The sequence below is a fragment of the Acomys minous genome (genome assembly GCF_964271855.1).
Source record: "Acomys minous genome assembly, chromosome: 19".
NCBI classification, from domain to species: Eukaryota; Metazoa; Chordata; class Mammalia; order Rodentia; family Muridae; genus Acomys; species Acomys minous.
Window position 1 is genome coordinate 38,568,220 of NC_140499.1, and position 26,241 is coordinate 38,594,460.

Sequence of the window (26,241 nt, forward strand, 5' to 3'; positions counted from 1 at the left end):
GGCAGGAAATGGTGCCTCCAGCACCATGAAGGGGTGCTGCTTACTGGCTTGTTGTACATGGCTTGCTCAGCCTCCTTTCTTCTAGAACCTGTGACTATCAGCCCAGCAATGGCACTGCCCACAATGGGTTGAGCCCTCCCCGCCTTGATCACTAATTGAGAAAATGCCTTACATCTGGATCTCATGGAGGCCTTTCCTCAGCTGAGGCTCTTTCCTCTCTGATGACTCTAGCTTGTGTCAAGGTGACACAAACCCAACCAGTATAGTTTGTTTGTTTGTGGTGTTAGAGACTGATTCTAAAACGTGTACATGTTAGGCAAGTACTCTATGTGGGGTTATATGTCAGCCCCTTAAACCATGCTTTCCTTCACTCCTGTAATGAGTTCACCACAACTTCACCAGTCCTGTGCACTCGAAGATGTAAGATACGATAAAGAACTCTCTTCACTATGAATACTTGGAATCAGACTACGAAGCCTACTGTAACTCACCTGGCAGAATTGAAGCGGCATGTGTATCTCTCAGTGTAACCATCAGACTTTTGAAACAATAAATCCTAATGGAATTTCCCCCAAGAACCTCATGCTGGGAGGCAGAAAATAGATTTCACACACACAGAAAAACAGCAACTTATCAGACCACCCCACAGGATGAAACTGAAGCCCGGACCATGGTGGGCTTCTCACTTCAGGACCTAGAAGATTAGCAGGGTTGGGGATCGCCTTATCCTTCTTCCCAATGTGGTCACAGCAAGTACATCTCCCTTTTCTGCTTCCTACTATTAATTTAGCTTTTTCTCTTGGTTCACTGGGGCCATGTAGTTGGACGTACCCTGGTGCACAGGCCGTGACCTCCGTGTTCAATAACACTGCCTGTGCTGCTTAGTTTTTATTAACTTGACACACCAGAGTGAGTAACTTGGGAAAGAGAACCTCAACCCAAGAATTGCCTCCATTAGACTGCTTTCTGGACATGTCTCTGGGAGCAAATCCTGATTCTTGGTTAGTGTAGGGAGGGCCTAGTCCATTGTAGGCGGTGCTATCACTGGGAGTATGGCCCTAGGTTGTATAAGAAGGTGAGCCGAAAGATCTGTGAACAGCAAAGCAGTAACCAGTGTTCTTCCTGTTGTAGTTAGGCTTTCTATTCCTTGGGTGAGGCACCATAACCAAAAGCAACTTGGGATGGAAAGCATTTATTTGGCTTATGCTTCCAAGTCACAGTTCATCACTGAAGGACATCAGGACAGGAACTCAAGCAGAATAGGAACATGGAGGCAGGAGCTGATTTAGAGGCCAGGAAGTAGTGCTACTTACTGACTTGCTCCTCAAGACTTGCTTGGCCTGATTTCTTACAGAACCCTGGATCACCAGCCCAGGCATGGCACCACCCACAATGGACTGAGCCCTCCCACATCAAATGCTAGCAAAAATAAAATAAAATAAATTTAAATGCCCTATAAACTTGTCTACAGCCCAATCTAATGGAGGCATTTTCTCCATTGAGGCTCCCTCCTCTCTGATCACTCTAGTCTGTGTCACGTTGACATAAAACCACCCAGAACACATCCCTGGCCTCTGTTTCAATTGATTATTACATCCAGGTTCCTGACTTGCTTCTCTGCCTTGGTTTCTCTTGACGACGGGATGTAACTTGTAAGCTAAGTAAACCCTTTCCTCTCCAAATGGTTTTGGACATTTATAACAGCATTGGAAAGGAATCAGAACAGTGCTCAAAGTTGAGGATAAATGGCCAGCTTCCTTTTTTCATTTTGTTAGATCATCCCTTCATCATTTGTAATAATCTAAATATCTGGCTATTGGCGTCTTTGGTTGTTGCATCACTATTTCCTTTGAGTTAAAATGTTCCCTCCTAGTAGGAGGAGGAAGTTTCACAAAGCTCTGCAAGTGAGAGAAACTTAGAAGACCCAAGAAGCTCCTGAAACTTTGAAGCTTCACAAGGCCCCTCTTTAGAGTCACTAAGGTGACAATGGCTGAGGAGAAGAGACTTTCTTATTTACCCAGATGTCAGCATGTTGTAGAGGAAGTTCTGTGGATGCAACTTTCATGAGTCATCACATAGGCTTGGATGGGATTTTGGTCCTGAAACCTCTCACTCATACTTTCTTAAGCAATCTCAAATCTATTGTTCACTAAACAAGACTTGAATGGAATAATTTCCTTGATCTGTGATCAATGATCTTTGGGGTGAATCAACATTTCTTCACATCTCCCCTGGAAAAGTCACAGAAGACAACTGGCTTTCAAACAGAGAAAACAGAACCAAAGGTCAGTTAGAGATGAGTGGTTGAATCATCCCTCCATCTGTTTCTGAGATATGCAACTAAAGCTGATGTGTGTGAGGTGAAACATTCAAAGAGACAGTTCTACCCAGTGTGGTATAAGATGGAATGTCTCCTTATGATAACAGTGATTGTGTGTTCCCAGGGATAAGTGATTGCACGTAAAACCAAGGTTAAGCTTTCTGAAAATGGCATCTGTGTCCTTGGGAGAAATCCCAATGAATGCTAATTCATGAATCCCAAGTAATGCTAATTACTTTTCTGATGCTATGATAAAATATCATGTCTGGAGCAATTTATTAAAAGAAGAGTTTATTGGCAGAGAAGAGGCATGGTGGTTGGAGCAGAAAGTTAAGAGCATAAATCTTTATTCTCAAACACAAACAAAAAGAGCAAAGTGCCACAATGCATGGTTTTGAAGCCTCAGACTGTCCCTAGTGAAATTCTTCCCCCAGCAAGGACACGATTCCTAAACCTATTCAAGCAGTCTGACTAACTGGAGACACCGCAGACTATACAACATCTCATTCAAACTTCCTTGATGAATGTGATTTACAACACAAGTATATGTGTTGTGTGCACACACATAACACATAAGAACTTGGATTCCTGATGCCCCATATTTAACCACGTCCCCTGATGGGGAGGCCCGGTGGCATTCAGAGGAAAGATAGCAGGCTACCAAGAAAAGACTTGATACCCTAGGATTATATGCAGGGAAAGGAGGTCCCCCTCAGTCACAGTCATAGAGGAGGGGAGTAGGCTGAAAGTGGGAGAGAGGGAAGAAAGGGAGGATACAAGGGATGGGATAACAATTGAGATGTAATATGAATGAATTAATTAAAAAAAGAACTGAGATTCATCAGTTGTAAGGCCTTTGTGGTGAATGAGAACACATGTGACCGAGACTCCCCTGTCTTCTAAGAAAGAACCTGTGAGGGAAAAATTACAATGGGAAGAAGAATTACAGATGTTATCCTCTGTATTAGTATCCGACTGGGCAAGAAATAGAGAAAAGGGGGAGGATGATAGACAGAGGTGCTGGCTTGCTGGTTCTTACAGCTGACAAAGTGCATGGGAAAGGGCATGAGAATTAAAGCGGTCTCACAAGGGACCCTTTCTGGGATCCAAAAACTTGGAACGTGTAGGAATAATTGAATGGGTGAGAGGGACCAGCATGTGGTAGGGATGGTACACCTCTCAGGTCTGACCTCTATTCCAATCCGGAAGAAGGGAGAACTCCAGGACTCAGCATGCAAATGGAGGTCTTAGTAATGGCTCATTACAAGAAACGGCGATAATCAGCCATTACTCAGCATATGAACTCTTTAAATTTGGAAAGACTTTGAAGTAAATAATTTTTTAAAGGCATCTCAAAACCTGATTCCTGCGACATGAGGGCATGGAGGCACACAGGAGCAATCTGAATGCTATACAGGGGAGAAACTGAAAAAAGCAACTATACACTCTTCCTAAAGACACAAATCTTGCTGAATAGCCTGAAGCAATATTAGAGAAAGCAGTCCCTGATGGACCGACTGGCTCATACAAGCCATCGCAGGCAAACTGTTCTCACAATCTGAGGTCCACATGATGATCAACACCTGGAATACAATAGAAGAACCAGGTGTTGCTGAGAAGTAGGGCGTGAGAGGTAGTATTCGATGTCCATATCATCCAGTTGTAGGAATGTGTTCACAGAATAGTTAAGAAAATGTCTAACTCAGCAGGACTTCGGGACTGCAACAGAACTCAGGCTTTTCTGAGCAGTTTAACAGGATCTAATCCTTACCAGGGAGAGGAAGCTTTAGTGAGTGGGAATGGCTTAGACCAGCATGCCCATTGGGCTTCCAACGGACACTTAGTCAAGAGTGAGAAAAAGACAAAGTAAATGGGTTTGTCTAGGTCCCTTGCAAGCAAGTGTAGCAAGATTTGTGTTGAGCCAAAGTCCCTACGGATAAATTAGAGACAGATAAACGCTATGCTAGTGAGCCTTTGAAGGCTTTAATGCCTGAGCTACAGTTCATCCAAGACACAAAAATCACAGTACAGTGGGAAAGTGAGATGGTCCTGGAACTGGGGAGTTTCCCCCAGAATCTGCTGCAAGTCCTCGCTGACGTTTCTGTAAGTAATCTCTCACCCACACTGCTTCAGGTAATCACAGTAAGATCACTGACTCACTAAACTCAACTTGGGTGTAATTGTTTCTTTGATCTGTTATCTATGCCCTATAAGGGGCGAGGGAGAAAGGGTTTGTTTATATATCCCCAGGAAAAGACACACAATTATGATGTCTTTTGGAAATGACTCAATAGCAAAATATGTGGAATCACAGATCATTAGAACTGAAAGAAGTTTAGGCTAAGAAATTCAGTGTCATACTTTTGCAGATGAGTAACAGTGTCAAGACAAACTCTGAAATTAATTGAATCACTCATCCAAGTGTTTGAGTGGGCCAGGTATGGTGGTGCATGTCTTTAATCCTAGCACTGGGATTGCAGAGGCAGGTGGATTTCTGTGAGTTCAAGACCAGCCTGATCTATATAGCAATTTCCAAGACAGCCAGGACTACATAGAAAGACCATGTCTCAAAAACAAAATAAAGAAAAAAAAAAAAAAAAAAAAAAAAAAAAAAAAAGAGTTTTACTGACTCCTCAAAACAAATTTAATGATAGCTACAGAATAGGATGGGTGCTGTAGTCAAGTTTAAACTTCCATATAATGAAAATTTGGGAGCTAGATGCTTCAGAATTTTATAGAAGAATACTCAAGAAGTAGCTCTTTTCTAAGTTTGCCTGAGGATTTTAGTATCATTTGCCTTGTAAACCCATTGCTTTTAAAGAGATTTGACAGGAAACTTATGTCAACTTATGGCTTTCTGGACAATGGCAGAAATCAAGCTTCCCCCATTCCTTCACACATCACTTGACTATACACATTAATTTGACTTTTAAAACTGATAATATTTGACCTAAGGAGTTGATCCTAACTATTTTCTCATCTCATATATTCCTGCCTTGTCAGACATCAAAATCTTTTCCAAAGTTTAAAAACGTCAGTACATGCTCAAGATAATGACTAAAACCAATCCACAGCAAGTGCCTTTAATAGCAATCTTAACATAAGAAATGGGCCATCTATACAGAAAGGGCTCAGACAGTTTTGTATTTTAAGAACTGATTAGAAAAACAGATATTTAATTTAAACTTACTTATATTTTGCCTGCTTTTGAATGATTGAATATAAAATACTCTTTAATTTATCAGACCAGAGATCTGACCTCAACCCTGGATTCTGCCTAACTCAATCCTGGCACATATCCAGTAAACTGGAGGATATTTGAGTAAGTAGATGAATTGATACTGTGGAGTGAATAATTAACCATTTTGAAATAACCAAACCACCAGGAAACTAAAGAAAATCATAATTTTAAAATGTTTGTTACTTAATATATTCATAGTTTTTATTTTTGCCTGTGATTCAGATGCCAGCATGAAGCATAAATAGGAGTATATATCCAAAGCTTAGCTTATTATCAACTCTTATAAAAGAATAGTGTTATGCAGCACATCATTATATCTGACACAGACTATGTTTTGCATTGAGATATATGCCCCATGTGTCTCATAATATGTAATTTCACATTTTTCATAATTATGTTTTAAGGAAATATTCCTACATACTATAATTATTTTTCTTGGACATCCAGGGCATAGAGAGATCTTGTCTCAAAAAAATTGTTTTACTGGCCTTTCATAATACTTCTAATGATATTAATAATAGTTCCAGAATAAAATGGGTGGCTACAGTAATGTTTTAAAATTTCCACAAAATGAAAAATTTGAAAGATCCTATACACAAACTCATTTCAATATTTCATTCAAAGGTAATGGAAGATATTTAATGAATATCTCCTTCTTGTCTCTTTCCCAGTGGCAGTCATGCTAGTCTTTAAACAACTCACTGAGACTTCCAGGGAAAGATGACGGATTGTAGGAGCTGCTCCATGGTGTGGTGAGTGAGAAAAACCAAGACAACGAACAGCATTCTAAGGAAGGAGAGAATATAGGAACAGCAGAAATCCCTAAGAGTGATGGGACCCCTGAAAAGTACAGAGAAAAAGAGGGGCACATGGGGTAAGGATGGTCAAAGCGAGAGTTCAGTTGTACACTGCTTGCCAGAAACTGTGCAAAGATAGAGAAATAGATGATAGATAGATAGATAGATAGATAGATAGATAGATAGATAGATAGACAGACAGATAATAAAATGATGAAGTCAGATAATGGCATGCACTTGGAAGCCCAAGACAGGAGAGTAGAGCCAAGGGAACCACTGAGCTTCATTCACCTTTCAGCCTAGCCTACTAGTTTCACGTTCCAGGTCATTGAAATACTTGGTCTCACAAACAACAAACAATAAAGTAAAAAATGTAGTGTTCTTGAGCAACAGCACCCAAGAGTATGCTTTGCCACCAACACTTACACACCTCAAGACACATGTTCAATTATGTGCGTGAACACACCCACCCAGAGAGAGAGAGAGAGACAGAGACAGAGACAGAGACAGAGACAGAGACAGAGACAGAGACAGAGACAGAGACAGAGACAGAGAAAGAAGATAAAAAGGAACTAAGCACACGACTCCAACTGTGTGGCTTCACATTTGGAGGTGAAAGCAGAAACCTCATCCAAGAGGCAAGCCAGACAACTCTTTTGAAAAAAAAAAAAAAAAAGACTGGTACGCCCACTCATGGTTCAAATCTTGCAAATCTGAAATCTAATTGAGGTTTTGAGGAGACAGGGACGACTCCTGTCTCATTTTTCCTTTTTGGATATTAGCCCTCTGTCAGATGTGGAGTTAGTAAAAATATATTACTGCTGCCATTTTGTCCAACTGGCAGTACCCTGTGCTTTACAGAGCTTCTTGGTTTCAGGAGGTCCCGTTTATTAATTGTTGATTTTAGTGCCTGTGAAATTGGTGTTCTGTTCAGAAAGTTGTATCCTGTGCCAATGTGTTCACGGCTATGCCCCACTTTCTCTTCTATCAGATTCAGTGTTTTTGGTTTTATGTTGCACGCTTTCATCCATTTGGACTTGAGTTTTGTGTAGGGTGATAAATATGGATCAATTTGCATTATTCTACATGCACACATCCAGTTAGACCAGCACCATTTATTGAAAATGTTTTCTTTCTTTCTTTCTTTCTTTTTTTTTTTTTTTTTTTTTGATTGTATAATTTTGGTTTCTTCGTGAAAAATCAGGTGTCCATAGGTGTGTGCGTTTGTGTCTGGGTCTTTGATTCAATTCCATTGCTCAATGCGTTTGTTTTAATGACAATGCCGTATAGTTTGTATTACCATAACCTGTAATATAACTTAAAACCAGGAATGGTAAGGCCTCCAGAAGTTCCTTTATTACACAGGATTGTTTTAGATATCTTGGTTTGTTGTTGTTGTTGTTGTTTTTCTGTATGAAGTTGATTTCTGTCTTTTCAAGGTCTATAAAGAATTGTATTGGAATTTTGATGGGAATTGCATTGACTCTATAGATTGCTTTTGGTAAAATGGCCATTTTTAGTATGTTAATCCTCTGGATCCATGAGCATGGGAGATCTTTCCATTTTATGATACCTTCTCTAATTTCATTCTCCCAAGACTTGAAGTTCTAGTCATACAGACCAACAACTTATTTGTGGCCATTGTTAAGGGTGTTGTTTCCCTAATTTCTTTCTCATCCCATTTATTTTTTGTATATAGGAGAGCTCTTGATTTTTTTTTTAGTTATTCTTGTATCCAGCCACTTTGGTGGAAGTGTTTATCAGCTGTAGGAGTTCTCTGTTGGAATTTTTTGGGTCACTTACGTATACTATCATGTCATCTGCAAATATTGATACTTTGCCCTCATCCTTTCCAATTTTTATACCCTTGATCTCTTTTAATTCACTTATTAGTCTTATCCATGATTTTAGTGGAATTGCTTCAAGTTTCTATTTATTTGATGTTGGTTATAGGCTTGCTGCATGTTGTCTTTATTATGTTTAGGTATGTGCCTTGTATTCCTGATCTCCCAAAGACTTTTATTGTGAAGGGGTGTTGGATTTTTGCCAAAGGATTTTTCAGCATCTAACAAGATGAGTGTGGGTGTGTTCTTTAAGTTTGTTTATATGGTGGATTACTTAACAGATTTTCATCTCTGGGATGAAGCCTACTTGATGATGGTCGATGACTTTTTTGATGTGTTCTTAGATGCAGCTTGCAAATATTTTATGGAGTATTTTGCATGAAGGAAATTGGTCTGTAATCTCTCTTTCTTTGTTTAATCTTTGTGTGACTTTCATATCAGGGTGACTGTGGCCTCATAAAATGAATTTGGGAATGTTTCTTCTGTTTCTATTTAGTGGAATAATTTAAGGAGTGTTGGCATTGGCTCTTCTTTAAAAGTCTGGTAGAATTATGTACTGAAACCATCTAGCCCTGGGCTTTTGGGGGTTTAGGGGAGGTTGAGAGACTTCTAATGACTGATTCCATTTCCTTGGGGTTATAGGGCTATCAAAGTGTTTATGTGATCTTGATTTAACTTTGGTAAGTGACATCTATTAAGAAAATCATCCACTTTGTTTAGATTTTCACATTTTGGGTGTATAGGTTTTTGAAGTATGCCTGGATTTCAAGGCACTGTGCTGGTCCTCTGGGTTTCAGGATGGTGTTCTGGTCACTGGCAAAGGGGGTTTCCTCTGCAAGTATGGCCTGGGATATGGTGATGAGAGGAGAGCCAGTTGGAGTTATGCTGAGCAAGCACATTCCAGGCAGGGTGGAGAGGCAGTCTAACCTGGGGTTCAGGATGCTGGCTTGGGCTTGCATCAGAAGATATAGTGATGAGGAGAGGACTGGCGCTTAGGATTTTGCTGAGTGGGTACAAGCAGGGTGGTGGGGGTAGTTGTAGGGGTGGTGGGGGTAATTGTAGGGGTGGTGGGGGTAGATGGCTTAACTCGTTTTCAGGGAGTTGGCATAGCCTCTTCAGGTTAGACATTTCCCCAGAGGTGTGGCCCAGAATGTAGTGAGGAGGAGAGCCAGATCTCTATCTGTGATACCAAGAATCTTAATCATCTTCCTTTTCAGTCACAATGATGCCCTTTCCATCATTCTCTCATAAACGCATGGAATTCACTTACCTTCCCTTTGTAAACAAAACTTAAAGATTACAGGAATTATCTCTCAGCCAGAGTTTTGAAGTAAAATATTGACTGCACCTAGCCACTAAATGACCTCAGGAAGATTAGCTTCCAAGACCTTTTTAACATGAGAGGCTAGATATAGGTATGTAGGTAGGTAGATGAATGGATGGATAGATAGGTAGAGATAGATAGATGATAGATAGATAGATAGATAGATAGATAGATAGATAGATAACTATACATGTTGATAGTTTATTATAAGAAGTAAATGAGGTAGTATTTGTAAACCACCTGAAGGAATAATATGGAAAATACCATTAAAAACTCTTTTAATTATTCAAACCCCTCTCCCATTTATTTATGTATTTATTTATTTATTTATTTATTTATTGGTTTTTCAAGACAAGGTCTCTCTGTGTTAGCCTTGGCTGTCCTAGACTCTTTTTGTAGATCAGGACATCTTCAATCTCACAGGATGCACCTGCCTCTGCCTCCCAAGTGCTGGGATGAAAGGGGTGTGCCACCACACCCAGCTCCCTCTCCCATTTTTTTAAGACATGAATGTAGTTTGCAAATTCATAAAATTTAAACCCTCTATTCTATGACTAAAACTTTGTGCATATACAGGATAGGATCCTCAGCTTTCTATTATTACTATGATAAAACATCTGAAACTATCAACTTAAAAATTAAAAAGTTTTACTTAGGTTCAGCACATGGTTGTTGGGACTTATTTCTTTGGTCCATGACGCATAGTATATCTTAATGCGCTTATGGCAAACAAAGTCTGTTCCCCACATGGCAAATTGGAAGTAAAGAAAAAAGACAAAAAAACAGGCTATAGTTCTAATCTCCCCTTTAAGGTCTCCTCCTCAGGCACCTAACTTGTTTTCACTAGGGATCACCTCTTGAAGGTCCCACAATATTGTCAAGTATTTGAAGACCAAGTCCCCAAGACATGAGTCCTTGAGATACATTTAAGATCCTAACTATGCCAGTGTAACTGATAAGATTGCAGCAGGCCTGCAGAATAGAAAATGAGGAGAGAGGACAATAGTGTCATGGCTAAAGGTTGCCATAGTTGCTGCCCAGGGTGAATGAAGCACATTGCTGTGTCTGAGATCAGAAGCTGGTATTTCTGGAATTCCCAGTTTCATAAGAGAAACTAGAAGTTCAAATTTATATAATCCCAAGGTAAAAAAAAATGTTGACAGTTAATCCAAGCTCTTTTGCAATAATATTTTCTTGAAAAGTGTCAGGCCATCAAAATTGGTCAGAGGAAAAAGGCATTTACCATACAAACCAGACATTCAGAGTTCCGTCTCAGTAACCCAGTAGAAGATGGAAGGAGAGAAGCCACTGTGTAAAGTGGTCCTCTGCCCTGCATATGCACACTCGTACACTCACAAATAGATAAAATAAAGCTTTTTTTAAAAAAGACTAACAGTTCTCCCTCTCAAACATCAGTTGCCTACTGCTCTTCTTCTAGAAGTAGGGCCTTATGAAACTTTCCCCCATCCATGATGACATGCCAACTAGTGTTGTCACACTGTTGTTCAGTTCCTGTTTAGGTGATGATACTGTCAAGATTTCACAGCTACAGTTTCCCCAGCATATGTAGAAGACACTATCTCACAGGATAGGTTCAGGTCCTCTGGCTCTTAAAATTATTCTGACTCCTTTCCTTGATGCTATCTGAGTCTCAGCTGTAGGAGTTATGTTGGAGATTTATCAGTCAACTGGGAGTGAGCATCCTATGGTCAGTTGTCTGCATTGTGACCAACTGTGGATTTCTGTAATGATCTCTGTGTACTACAAAAATAAGTTTCTTTGATGATGGATGAGAATTAGTTATCTGAGGATGTAAAGACATGTTTCTTGAACGCAGTTAGGAAGTATATTAGTTTAGTCTTCTTCAAGGTTGGGCCTTCTCATCCCAAGGAGTCAGCCTTGAACACACACACACACACACACACACACACACACACACACACACACACACACACCATAAATGGGCTTAGGAGGGTGGTGTGTGTGTCTATCTGTATGTGTGTGTCTGTCTGTCTGTCTGTCCGTCTGTGTGTCTGTGTCTGTGTCTATGTAGTCAAGAATTTGAAAGGAAGTGGGGAGGCATGAAAGGAGTTGAAGAGAAAAAAGGAAGATATGTAAATGATAAAAATTACTTATGTAAGAAATTAAAATAACATAGCAACTTCTCTTTTCCAGATTGTTATCTGCTGATAAATCATTGAAAACAATGAAAACAGAATTATTAAAAATTGACACACCCAAAGATGCCCAGAACTGTTCAATAGCTTAACCTAATAAGGTTGATTTATTTGGAGATAGGAAGATAACTCAGTTGGTGATGTGTTTGCCTGGTAAGTATAAGGACCTAAGTTTGAACATTAGAATCCACATTTAAGAGGTTTGATGCAATGGTGTTCATTTATAAGTCCAGTTCTGGTGAGATGGTGAGCCAGGATGGGTAAATGTTTGGGTCTAGCTACCCAGCCAGCCTAGCCTATTCAACACGTTCCAGGGCAATTAGAGATAGGATCTCAAACCACAAGGAAGATGGCATCTGAGGAATGACACCCAAGTTGTCCTCTTGCTTCCATATGCATTTGCACACAACACATACACACACACACACACACACACACACACACACACACACACACCTTTAATTCCAGAGGTAATTGACATCTTTTTCTGTGGTTTGAATAAGAAATGTTGCCTAAGGATTAATGTATTTGAACATTGTTTTTGAACACTTAATGACTGTGCTGGTTCTGAAACTTGTGGAACCTGTAGAAGGTGGAGACTCTCCAGAGGAAGTGAGTCACTGGGGACAGTCTTGAAGTTTGTGGAGCCTAGACCTACTTCGGCCACTTTGTGCTTCCTGACTCTTGCCACAATATAACTAGCTGTATTATACTCCCATCACCCTGGCTTCTCCACTCAGGACTGTATCCCCGCTTAAATTGCAAGCAGAAAATAAATGCTTCCTCCTGAAGTTGTGTTTCTCCTTAAGTTGCATTTAGTCAGAACAACAGGAGAACTAGCTAAACACTTCCCCTTCCTCCCTTGTATCTTTAGCTGGTCTCTTAATGGTAGTGTGCTGTGTTTTCTGCTCCGTTCTCAAGGCCAAGGTGCTGATCCAGGCCACCTTGTCTGGGGTCAGGATGACCTCTTTAACCCTTATGCATTCTTCTGCTCTGAGTCCTTCAAGGCTTCTCACTCATAGCAGCAGCACTGGGGTCATCACTGCCATTCAATCCTTTGACATCAACCTGTTTCCTTTGTTCTTCTCTGGCCCCTCTGGCCAGGATGCATCCTGTTAGCTCCATGAACAAACTGTGGTACCCTGAATTCATTAGCCACATTATCTCAGCATTCTGCAGCACTCTAACAAGTATTCTAGAAGTGAATAATGGTAGAGAATAGAGAATAGTACCAGCATTCACCTGGAAGTGCTCTTATGAACGTTAAATGAATTAATGCAAAATAAAGGTAAATGATTTGAAATCCTAGTTATTTATTAATATGCCCACACTATCTCTTCTAGACACCAAAATGTCTTTAAAATGGAATTGGTGGATAATGTCCTCTTTCTGAAAAACACTAACAAACATAATGAAGATGAGTGATTGAAGACTCTGAATAATCAAGGAAATAAGCTCATGGACTAGAAATGGAGCCAAAATGAAAAGCTGAGAGTGTATTCATGATTTAGGCTCCAGGGTTGGAAGTAGATGATGGCTGTGGAGAATTTGGCTTCTGCTGATAAACAGTGATTAAAATGCATCATGTGAATGAAGGGTTAAGTTAGAGGAATCAGAGCCAGGCTCCCTGGATGAGTTTCCCCAACAAGCAAAGTGGGAGTTGGGACTTGGGGAGGTGGGACTTTTAAAAGAGCTGCAAAAGCCAATGTGGACACAGACACACACACACACACACACACACACACACACACACACACACACACACGGGGGGGGGGGGCAGGGAGGAGCGCACACCTTTGATCCTAGCAGGCACATCTTTGAGTTTGAAGGCAGCCTGGTACACATTGCCAACAGGCCAACCAGGACGTACATAGAGAGACCCTGTCTCAAAAAATAAAGAAACAAACAAAAAAAGTTACAAGAAGCACTGGAGTTAAAAAGCACAACTAGGATAAGACAGTAAAAAGAGAAAAACAAATCAACCTCACACATATTGTCAAGAAAAGCACAGTCAAAAACTGTAAATTGTCAATAGGTTGCCTATTCTTTTTCCTGGTTTGGGGGGGGAGGACTGATAAAATGTAACTCAAGATGTTCCCATAGAATGCAGTACTAGGGAGAAGAATTTTGTTTTATTTTCAATAAAAAGAGTTCTGAAAAGAGAAATATGAGATTGAGAAGATGTAATATAGTAGAAATTCCAGGTATCAGGGAGCGAGAGACCAGCAACAGCTGTGAAGTTGCACTAGCCCTAGGGCTTCTGCAAGAGTCTTCCTAGAGGACAGTATCTCAGATTGACAATCAGACAGACAGACAGACAGATAATCTCCCAGCCACCTCCTCATGAAGCACATCAAAATTAAAGAAAAATTAATAAAAATGTGTAGACATTATTTGCAATAACAAAAATGATAGGTTTTTCCTTTTAAAAAAATAGAGCTAAAAGGCAAAGCAGCCTTAACTTACATGTTTCCAGAAAATACAGAATGCTATACACCCAAATCTTTGTATTGTTCTTCTAAGCACACCAGAAAATAAATTTCTGATACGTGACAAGACTTTTCCTAGGGAGATGCAACACACACGTTTATCTAATCATCCCAGATAGAAAGGCAGTGAAAAACCAAAGTATGGGTACCACTAAAGACAAACTTAGTGAACCAGTGAGCTTTGTCGGAATTACATACAGGAATATGGGTGACTGGTCACTTACAAGAGCAGAAATTATTCAAAGACAGCTGTATCACCAAAGCCCACCCCAGCATGGGTGACAGCTTGCAAAAGTTAGGAACCTGCCCAGCCTGCAGGCATCTCAACAGCTTGGAGAGTTTCCTGTCCTGGTGCCTCAGTTGGTCTAAACCTCGTCCAGGCAGCTGGGCTGGTTTCTGCTGCTTTCGTGTTGCTGGGCTGGTTTCTGTTTCTTCCTGGCAGCTAAGCTCAGAGGAGAGCTTTTCTTGCACACTCTCCTTGGCTCATCTACAGTGACTACATCTCAGCAGTCCTTACTGTTTACTCTTAAGAAGAAGGGAGCCTAATGAATTTGACCAGTTTCTGGGACTCTTTGTTAACTTGAGTTGTTTACTTGACAGGTTAAGAAGCTTCCCTGCTGGATGGACTGTTTCAATCTCAGAGGAAACTACTACACAACACTCTCAGACTCACAAAAGTTCAGGTCTTCAGTAAAAGAACTGTTCCATTTTTTTTTTATTACTGTATGACAAATCAACCACAAGTTTAAGAGCTTCACAGAACATGCACTTGTTATTCCACAACTTTTGTGGGTGTGGTACCAGGCGTGACGTAGAATTTCTGTTTCTGGCTTGCATTAAGAAGATGGTCAAGGTAGACATCCTCTGAAGGCTCAAGAGGGAAGTCATCCGCGTCCTGCTCTGCATAGTTGTTGGCAGGATCTACTTGCTTCGGGGCTTTGGGACCGAGAATAATATAGGTCTTCACATATTTCTACAGGTCGCCTACAGACTTTGTCCCTCTCAGTCGGGTACCACAGAAGATACTAGGCTGCACTGAAGGGAATATAAAAGTCTGCTCCTAACTCAGAAGTTCCCATCTCTTAGAATCTGTTCCTGAGTATGAAAACTCCAACACCATTTTATGGAAATCATACGGACCCACAACTCAAAGTCGGCTTAAAATCCTTAATAATACTTGCCATACCTTATAACACAACATCCTTCAAAGAAAGCCACCGTCTCTTAAAATATGATTGCCCTAGTAAGCTCCAATCTATGTGTGATATTAGATCTAAAACTTCCTCTTGCTTAAATTCAATCCCCTGGTAACTGAGATAGGGTAGGGATTATCTGTTGTATGTGTGGCTCAATAAAGTACTTTTGCTAAAAAAAAGTTAATAAAAGTGGAGGGAAACAGGACCCAAAGAACAAACATAAGGAAATATTTGTTTTATACCCATTATACCTGATTGCAGAGTAGCATTTATTTTCTACACCAGTATCCCTCCCATCGAAGATGGATTTCTGAGGCTGATATGATGCTGATATTCTGATAAAGCAACAGAGTGAAATGATCACTAGAGGGCACAGCTGGGTCATCCTCAGATGTATCAATAGAAGGATGTTCCTCCAATTTTATACCCGAAAGGAATTTATACTGTTATTTCTCTTTTGAAGCACACAGGTAAATATGTTGATTTTCAAAAGGTAGAATGCCCTTTCCTGCATCCTTGAGACCAATACTTTAGCAGTAGAAGAAAAGAATTCCATCAGCAAATTATGTATTGTTTTAGTTCTGTATTATAATGTATTTACGTGTTTTATTTTATTTTTCGGGTCTCAAGTCATATCTATTAAGCTTTAACATGTAAACTGAGGTAATATATCTACTCCTTTTAAAGTTATGTTTCAGCGGCTTTGTTTTGTCTTTTTCCTGCTAGCTTGCATTGCAGACACCACTTCCTTGATGGGATCTTTCCATTTCTTTTAAGCTTCAACTAGGAACTAAACTTAGGGGGAAAACTCCTCGCTATCACAGAAGATTACTGCCATGCTACTATGAACATGAATTCTGGGCTCTCTCTACTTCAGATAGAACTTTCTGTTTTCAATTACATGTCCTGTTCTGTTAACCAAAGCAAAAAGAGTTTTCTTCATGGTAGTATTTTGCTCACAACCTGAGAGATGTGGCATGGAGATGGGATGAAGGCAAATCTGCTGCCAACGCTACCTACCAACATTCACCACCCAGCTGCTTCTGCACCCCACTCCCCACCAACTTCCCCACTTTCTCGCACACTCCTTTCATGGGTCTTTCTCAGAAATCTAACTAAAAGACTCTTGAACATCTAAGCAATGTGAGGAAGGATAAAGAAACTTTAGCAAAATAAAACTCACATTTGAAAAGTTCCTTTACAATGTGGGTACAAGATGGCTTATTGGGCAAAGGCACTGACTTGTCTGACAACCTTAGTTCAATCCTAGAAACCAAATGGTAGAAGAAGAAAACTAACTCCCTCACATTTTCTTCTGACCCCAACATGTTTGATGTAGCACCAGCAACCTGGCACAGGTATATACATGCACACTAAGTAAATAAATAACTTTAAAACTTTACAAATCTAGCTAGAAAGAAAAACATGAGAGAAGTATTACTAATGAAAGGCTACTTTAGTTGACAACAAAAAGTGTGTGTTTAACAACCTACGCTGTGAATTTTCACAATGGCATTCATTTTTAAAAGCTGACTCACTCTCTTTTGTGGACTTACCCACTTGGACGCTGTGCATGTCCCAGAAGATGGCCCCACACCCATGTGCATGTGGGCAGCAGGAGATGAACTCAGGGAGTTATTAATAGCAAGAAAATATGGACATGATGTTGGGAAAGGGTATGGAGGCACTAATGTGAGGTGAAAAGAGGGAATGGTGGATGGACAGGATCAACACACATGATGTACGTGGATGAAACTTTCAAAAGAAAATATTTAAAAGAAAATTTGACTCCTTATTACTCCATATGTTAAAACGAGTTTGAGCCTACTGTTAGCTGTGATATCTCTGTGAGCTCTGGTGACATGAATCATAAGCTTTGCAAGCACCCTTTGGTGCTCTGGAATTCACATTCCTTACATGTAAAATATGAGAAGTAATGTGGACCACTTAAAGCTAATGTAAGGGTTATATTTTCTGGGGTAACATACAGCAACTATTTAGTGACAATGGGTTCTTTCATCATAAGCATCTGTGAAATATTTGAAAATGTATCATTGGAGAATCTCATCACTGAGGCTCCACATCAGATGCTCTATTAAACATGAGAGGGAGAGGAATCATTCAGGGACTGCTTGCATGGGTTTATTGACTAATTTGGATCACATCAATACTACAGAGAAGCAGTTGTCTATCTGCAATATAAGTATACAGATATAAATAATTAGAAATACATAAAGCCTTCAAAACTTGACCATTAGCACTGTAAGTATAGCCATTTATCACTTAATCACAGTAAATGTTAAGAAAATGTTATATGATTTCTCATTTCAAGAACACCAACAGAGTGCACTTACACAGACCTACAAGGTATTGTAATACCATCCCAGGTTATATATGCAGCCAGCATTATACAAACCCAAGTCCACTGCTGACCAAGGCACTGTCACATAGTTCAGAACTATACACAATATTGGCTAATCAGTATGTGGTATTGAAAGAATCTACAGTGGTGATGTAAATTTAAGCGTGGAAGACAAAAGACACATAATTCACATTCATAAGTATTTTACAATCCAGAAGTCAAACATAATGGGGATTATTTTTTCTGGAGAAGATGCTGGATGTGTACTTTGACTAAGACAAAGCTGTGTTGAAATTCTGGCTCTACTACCTTCTAGCTGTGCAACACACGTGCTACCTGTCTATGTGTCTGTGTGTCTGTGATCTGTACATACAGACACATCTATATGGAAATCCTATCATCTACCTTAAGGCTACCTCTTTTTCTTCCCTGTAGCTTAAAAGTATTGCTGATTAGATATCTCCTCATACATAGAGCATAGGTTCAGGAATTTTTATTTCTTTTACTGTTGTTCAGACTCTCGTTCATGTTTTATATCTAAATTTTAGTATATATGACTACTCACTTTAAATATGTATAATACTCTACTTACTCTTTAAGAATTTCAAAGATGCGTGCAATGTATTTTGAAAAGATTTATCCTTCATTCCTCCCTCCAGCTCTCCTCAGACCACCCTCCAACACATCTCCCTCCCAATTTCATAGCATCTTCTTGTTTTAATAACCCCCTGAGTCTAATTAGTGGCCATGGGAGTGGAGCCATGCACTGCTAAATGCCAACAGCCATCAAGTGCCAGTAGCTTTCCACTAGGAGGCAGATGGATCCTTCGGACCTGCTATCTATGGTTATGGATTTCTGATTCTGCATATGGTTCTGAATAGTTGCCTTCTATGGTAGACTCCATTCTAACCCTTTCCCTTCCTACTGGTAGCAGTATCCTTATTTCCTCAGACGACCCTCCTGCTTTTTATTTTTATGGCCCTAAGAACTTTTGACAGTAATGGAAACTTGACCCCTTGGTAGGAGTCATTGGATCCTAAATGAATACAATGTGAGTCTGGGGCAGGCGGATTGTTTTGTTTTTTGTTTAGATTTTTTTTATGTGAATTGGTGTTTTGCCTTCATGTAAGTTTGTGTACCATATGCATGCAGTGCATACAGGCCAGAAAAGGTCATTGCATCACTAGAGTCAGAGTGACACACAGTTATAAGCAGCCACATGAGCGGTAGGAATAGAGGCCTTGCCCTCTGGACGGGTAGCCAGTGCTCTGAACTGATGAGCTATCACTCCAGCCACAAGTCCATGGGTGTTTTGTTTTGCTTTGTTTTGTTTTGTTTTGTTTTTTGAATAGAACAAGTATCAATTTGCAAATGATTATTTCCATGTAGATTGCATATCCAGTGCATGTAAACAGTGATTTTGTAATACAAAGTATATTTTATGTAACTTAATCAAAGCAAAGTAGGTAAATAACTGAGCAAGTCTGAATCTAGGAATGAGGCTGTCAGCTGATCTGTCTGGATAAGAAGGGAAAATCAGCTGGGTGTTGGTGAAGCACACCTTTAACCCCAGCATTTGAGAAGCCCAGATAGACATATTTCTGTGAGTCTGAAATCAGCCTGGTCTACATAATGAGCTCCAGGACAGCCAGGGCTACAGAGAGAGACCATCTCTGGAAAACAAAAACAAAACAAGAGTGTGATCTCCGAGAAGCAAAGCATGTGGGAACAAGAGAACACCCATCATATGGAATCAGAATGATCAGTCAGACAACGCAATTTTCTTATGTATGAAGAACACAAAAAAGCTAGTTAATATTAAACCATTTTGGAAGCTGTTGTTGTTGTTGTTTTTAAACAGGAAGTAATAGTTCTATTCCTTTAAACATAGGCCTGTAACAGCACTTTAGATGGCTGTAATGTATTCCTTTGTATCTGCTCACTGCTTTGCCTACACGATAACATAATGTGACACATTTGGCTCTATTTTATTTTTACTACCTGTAACAGTAGATAACACTTTTTGACACACATCTACACATAAATATTTCTGTAGAATAAATTCTGAGAAGAGCTTCGTCTTTGTTTCTTCTAAAGAACATTCACATAAAAACCTTCAGAAAGTTTAAACCAAGTTACACTTACCCCAGAAATTGCTTTAAGCCCAGCAATGCTATAAAACTCTATAAACTTATTTCATCAGCTGTTTCATAGTAAGTTAAAGTTTCACTTACAGGACAAGTTACTGCTGCAACAGTAAGACTGACAAGCCACACAGACAGCTTTGTATAAAGCTCTTCAAAACATCTTGGCATGTTCCCCAAATCCCTCTTCCCTCCCGTTCCTGCCCTTGATTCAGTTTTGAGTCTTTCTTTGAGCCATCTCTGCTATCACCCATTGAAATCACTCCACGGGGCCTCAGTGGAGTCTATACGCTGAAGGAACAGGCATTAAGCAGGATCTTTTTCTATTTTCCCAAAATAATTATAATGTTGTTTGCTTGAATGCCGTAGATAGAGACACTCAGAGGTATCTGAAAATGCCACAGCATTAGGACTAGAAGTGCCTGGTACCATAGTCAGCTTTTCATAGTTGCAGGGGATTTGAACTTGTATCTCCGTGCTTGCAGAACAAGCACTTCACTCATCAAGCCATTTCCCAGCCCCTTCATTCTTCTTTAGTAGTGTCTTCTTTCGCCTTCTTGTCTGTCGGGAAATGCCTCCATAGTTCTACGTGCTCCCATTAAGGCCTCTCCATTTTAGACACTCTCCCTACGCCCTGTGAGCAGATGCAACATCCAGTCTTGGTTTACAATGCTCCTAACTTTCAGAAAAAGAAATTGGTCCAGGGAGCAGACATAGGAAAAGAAGGACTGGGGCTCCTTGTAAGACTAAAATACAAAATGTGGGAGACAGCACCTCTCTTCCTGTGCCAACTATGGAGCCTCGGGCTGCTGGCCGCCATCTTCTGCAGCCTCACAGAGAAAGCTGTCCAATGTAGAGAAGAATGAGATGAGCATGACGCAGATACTAAGATGAGCAGACTGATGAGCCGGCCAAACCAGGAGCCTCGCATCTAGCAGTGCTTGACCTTCAAGCCACAAATGGACTTGTGAGAAAACTGAGACAGTGTTTCAGTGTGTAACCTTGGCTGGTCTGGATTCACTTTGTTCACCAGGCTGGTCTTGAACTCCCAGAGACCTGCCTGTCTCTGCCTCCCAAGTGCTGGGATCAAAGGCATGAACCACCACCCCCAGCTAAACAGTTTTTTTTTTAAGCTAAGGATAACTCGGTCAGGTCTCTGACTCTAGCAGTGAAGAATCTTTACCAATGTAGTTATAAAATCAGCTATATTATCAATAGGTGGTGAGTTCAGCAGAGGGGGGTATACAGTATTAAAATATATAGCAATAGGGTTTGCGGGAGGTTGTTTGTTTGTTTGTTTGTTTGTTTTTCTTTTTCTTCAAGGTGTCCAATACTGTTTGGTGAATGTGTTAGGCTTGAATTACCATGTGTTTAAATGGGTAAGGGAGATATACTGAAAGCAGGAGTGAAAATAGTCTCCCCTGACGCCAACATGGGAGAACATTTGGGGAGAAGAGGACAAGATACGAAGGCCAGAGCTACAGTGTGAATTTCGAAGGTATCTGACCGTCTCAAGATGGTCAGTTCGGTGACGAACCTGCCGAGTAATGAATAAATCCATGCTAGCCTCCCATCTTCCCATGTGGATGTCCAGACCCCTCTCCGAATAGTTCTCAGTGGAGAGCTGAGACTGCTAGGAAGGACACGGAGGGCTTTGTTAGAACCACGCATCGTTGGCCCATAGAATCTTTAAACAATTTTTAATTATGCACAAATATTATTTTTAATTGGCAGGGGTTTTTCACATTAAAATTCAGGCTTCTAGAATTCTCTTAAAGCCAGAATCTCCCTCTGATCATGCTGAGCATACATTTCTCCACGGTAACAATGATGCATTTCCTAAGCTTGGAAAGACTTACTGAAGACCTACTTTGCTCAGACCAGTGACCTTCAGCCCCTGTGTGCTTGTGAGTCTGCACCACCGTCTTAGAGCTGGTTTCACACCTGCCTGCCTACTGTGCTCACACGCTCAATGTGGCAAAAACTGAGCTTTCCCAAAAGTGATCCTGCACTGCACATGGCAACAAGCTGTGAATTCTGGGTAGGACATAAGCATTAGAGCTTCTCAGATTAGTCTGCATAGTCAGCTGAATTTCCTCATAAAGCTAAAGAAAATGGAAAATTCATTTTCCTTTTTATTAAGGATTAAATGGCTTAATGTAATTTTCAAATGGCAAATTCTAATCCTGAACTCACAAAACATGACTAGAATACAACTTCGATAGTTAAACAAAGAGAACAAAAGTCTAAGAGAAAAAGATTGTTTTGAAGAGTCACAACTAATTTTCCAGGAAGAAAATTTACTCCAAGAGACAGACAATTCTTGTCACAGTCTCAAGGAGAGTGAAAGGGACATCGTTTCAATAAAATGGGTATTTTCCAGAGTTAGAAAAACAGCGTGAACACAGGGAATAGTAGCAATCAAATTATTTTTACCTTGACTTTCAGTAAAGTTTGAATTTTAACTTTAGCTTTCTAAGCTATGCTAATCCACGAGTTTGGAGAAATGTGTGCAGCCTTATAAGCACCACAGTATACAAGGACTTCTCATCAGTCCACACTGTCCGTGCCATCTCCTCTGTAGTCAGCCCTGCCCCACATTCAGACCCCTGGGGACCACTCTCTTTTTTCTATCACTATAGCTTTACCTTTACCATAGGCACATGCTTATGCATTGCTTGTTTCTTTTTATATAATGGCTTGGGGTTTTTTTTTGTGTGGTATTTTACATCTTTAGGTAGTTTGTTTTGTTTCATTGTATGAATGCACTGTAAATTGTTTATCCACCTACCAAATTGTATTTTTGAGCGGTGCTCTCTTCCCTCTCTTTTTTAGGCCAGAGCTTCTATGGATAAAGCTTTCTGTGAACTTTTATTTATAGGTCTTTTTAGTAAATATTTTTTTTTTCCTTTTGATTAAATTCTCAGACAGGGTAAGCAAGTCCTCAATAGTTTCTGTCTCACAAATATGTCTGTCAGCTATATTGGGGCAGAAGGGGGAAGATGATGTTCCAACATTATAGAAAGTATTGGGTGACTGTTAAGCAGTAAACTGTCTCCATCATTTTTTTTTCTTTTTCTTTTTCTTTTTCTTTTTCTTTTTCCTTCTCATTCTGGAAGCTGCTAACCTGCACTTCCAGTTCACTCAAGTAATTAACTTTCATTCCTTTCAAGCCTCTGATGGGGTTGAAGTCCTGATAGTTTAGTTTTACAATTAACCTGAGTTGTTTAGGGTTAAGATATTTTTAGGTATAGAGGTTTTGAGTTGGCAGAGATGAGAGAGGATAGATATTAATTCTCATTCAGAATTTTCGACTCACCAAGATAGGAAAGACGTTTTCTACAAGATTGCAAAATGCGATTAACCAAAATACCTTCAATGTAACATTCATAGGATCCCTAATTGTTTTGTGGTTCTTCCTGCTGCATGTAATTTTTTCCACTTACATGTAACATTATAAATGTATATGCCAAATAAATAAATAAATAAATAGAATTTAAAAAATAAAAATGAAAATAATAAATATGTCATTAGGTCCTAGGGCTTGTGTTGACTGCCAAACATCAGTCATCAAATTTGTGATAGTTTTGGTTACTTAAAACATTGGTGGGCTGGAGAGATGGCTCAGAGGTTAAGAGCACTGGCTGTTTTTACAAAGGTCCTGAGTTCAATTTCCAGCAACCACATGGTGGCTCACAACCATCTATAATGAGATCTAATGCCCTTTTCTGGCCTGCAGTTGTTACATGCAGGAGAATATTGTATACATAATAAATAAATAAATCTTTTTTTAAAACCTTGGTGTTGTCAGGTTCTAAAAATGCCAGTTGATGTGTACGAGTTTTAATTACAATTTCCATATAAAATATTGGTATGTATTGATTTGTCTATGCGTATTTTCTATCTCTACATATTTTTATGATTAAATGTTCAAATTATATATCCATTAAAAATTTTCTTTGTATCTTGTATGATATATATATGTGTATATATGTGTATATATATATATATATATATATATATATATATATATATATGCTAAATGAAGCCTCTTTAGCAGGTGTGTATGTTTTATAAAGATTTGTGTGAGTAGCATCAGGTGGTAGAAACGGTTTTGTATAGACTTAAAAGCAAATAACAAATTGCAAAGCAAAGAAGGAATAAGAAAACTCCATTTGTGTGCAATAGAAAATAAAGTTGATGACTCACAAGGTTCTTCAAGAATCTTCCAGACCTTAAAGGAGGGTAAAACCTTGCAGCTAGGAACAAAAGATTTTTTAAAAATTATGTTTATAATTGAATATCTATGAACTAAAAAAACATGCCATTCTCAAACTGAAAGATACAAAGAGTAGTGAATTAAATTAATTTGAAAATAAGAATAAAGGCAGTTGAAAAGGCCCTTTACTTTACTTTACTTTACTTTACTAAAAAGAAAGAAAATGTTAGTCTCAGATGCATCTTTCACAATTCAAATTGTAAAAAAGTAGCATTTTTACAGTTGTTTTTCAAATGTTGGTCAGTTACTGAGTCACGAAATAAACTTAACCATTTCAAGCATAGAGCAGCAAATAAAATTACAATTTAAATATATGTAGCAAAAGCATGTTTGACGTGAGTGTGTGTGTGCAACAATGAAATGATAAATTTGTGGGGAATGGAGTGATTGCTCAGTGTGTCAGGAGCTTCCTGTTCAAGCACAAGGACCTGGAAGTGACCTGGAAACCTCCTCCCTCAGAACTAGCTCTAATCCCATCTGAAAGAGTCATATAGGTTCCCAAGGAAGAAAAACAGTCAGTGGTTCTACTCAGCTGTAAAGCTATGAACCACAGCTGACCAACATGGCAAGACATCTTCAAGAGTGGCACTTACTTCTTGCAGGTAACTAATGACAATCTAATTAGACTCTGGGCCCATTCAATAGGATAGAATTCATGCTGAGTACTGTAAGCCTAGCCAATTACCCATGGTTGGTGAAGTAATGGACCACAGAGGGAAACCTACTAGTGCCACTTTCAACTTGCAGCAAGACTAGGTGCATCTTCTCCCATTGAGGCTAGTAGATGAGGCAACCCAATAGGGGGAAAGGGTCCCAAAGGAAGGCAACAGAATCAGAGACAGCCTCTGTGCCCACAGTTAGGAATTCCACCAGAACACCAAGCTACACCACTGTAACATACATGTAGAGGGCCTAGATCAGTCCATTACATGCTCTCTGTTTGGTGGTTAATTCTCTGTGCTCTCAGGTTAGTTGATTCTGTGAATTTTCTTGTGGTGTCTTTGAACTCTCTGGCTTCTATGACGACTCCTCCCCAAGACTCCTTGGGTCTTCTGCTGAAGTCCCCAAACTCTGTCTAATGTTTTGCTGTGGGTCTCTGCATGTTTCCATTAGTTGCTGGGTGAAGCCTCTCTGATGATGGTCATGCTAGGCTCCTGTCTGCAAGTATAGCAGAACATCACTAATAGTGTCAGGGGCAGGATCACTTTTTATGGCATGGATCTCAATCCGAACCAGTCATTGGCTGGTCATTCTCTCAATTAATACTCTATCTTTACTCCTGCACCTCTTATAGGCAGGACAAATTGTAGGTCAAAGATTTTGTGGCTGGGTTGGTGTCCCAACCCCTCCATTTGAAGTCTTGCCTGGTTATAAGAGACCAGTTCAGGCTTCATATCCACCATTGCTAGGAGTCTTAGCTATGGTCATCCTTATAAATTCCTGCGAGTTTGCAGTGCCCTAGTTTTCTGGCTTGTCCCAGAGATGCTCATTGGTAAATAGCACTTTCTGCTTTTGCAGAGGATCAGGGTTCAGTTCTAAACACACACTAGTTGACTAAGCCTTGTCCTTAACTCTAGCCTACCTATCCCCATTCCAATTGCTCTCCCTCCATCCTTACCCTGATCCCTGCTGTTATCATCCCCCCATCCATTCCCCTCCTTCCTTCCACCCCTGACATCTAATCTATTTCCCCTTCTTTGTGAGATTTACAAATCCTCCCTTGAGCCCTCCTTGTTCGTAGCTTCTTTTGGGTCACATTAGATAGATAGATAGATAGATAGACAGACAGAGAGACAGATAGATAATTTTTAATAAAAGCAGTCATAAACTTGAGAGATGGTAGGACATAGGAAGATTAGAGAAGGCAGAAGGATGGGTGAAAATGATCTAAATACAGTACACTTATATGAAATTCTCAAACAAAACCAGAAAGAAAGAAATTCAAGAAGCACTCTCCAATAATGCCTGGTCACCACATTTTTTTTTACCATGAAGTTTTCCAGTTTTGAAAAAAAGAAAAGCAGAATAATATTAAGCTACTAAAACAACCTTTAGTAGGTTAAATAT

The 26,241-nt window shown here is 39.7% G+C and overlaps 1 long non-coding RNA gene across 3 annotated transcripts; it reads left to right on the forward strand.

The window, feature by feature from the left end:
- The first annotated feature begins 4,159 nt into the window (after positions 1-4,159).
- LOC311590054 lies at positions 4,160-16,239 on the forward strand. Of its 3 annotated transcripts, XR_014776744.1 has the most exons (5): positions 4,160-4,423; positions 5,566-5,642; positions 6,233-6,435; positions 11,702-11,856; positions 14,793-16,239. It is a non-coding gene; the product is annotated as an uncharacterized lncRNA (long non-coding RNA). The 3 variants fall into 3 exon arrangements; XR_014776745.1 differs by lacking the exon at positions 5,566-5,642 and having other exon boundaries at positions 14,793-16,238; XR_014776746.1 differs by lacking the exon at positions 5,566-5,642 and having other exon boundaries at positions 6,233-6,313; positions 14,793-16,237.
- Positions 16,240-26,241: the final 10,002 nt, after the last annotated feature.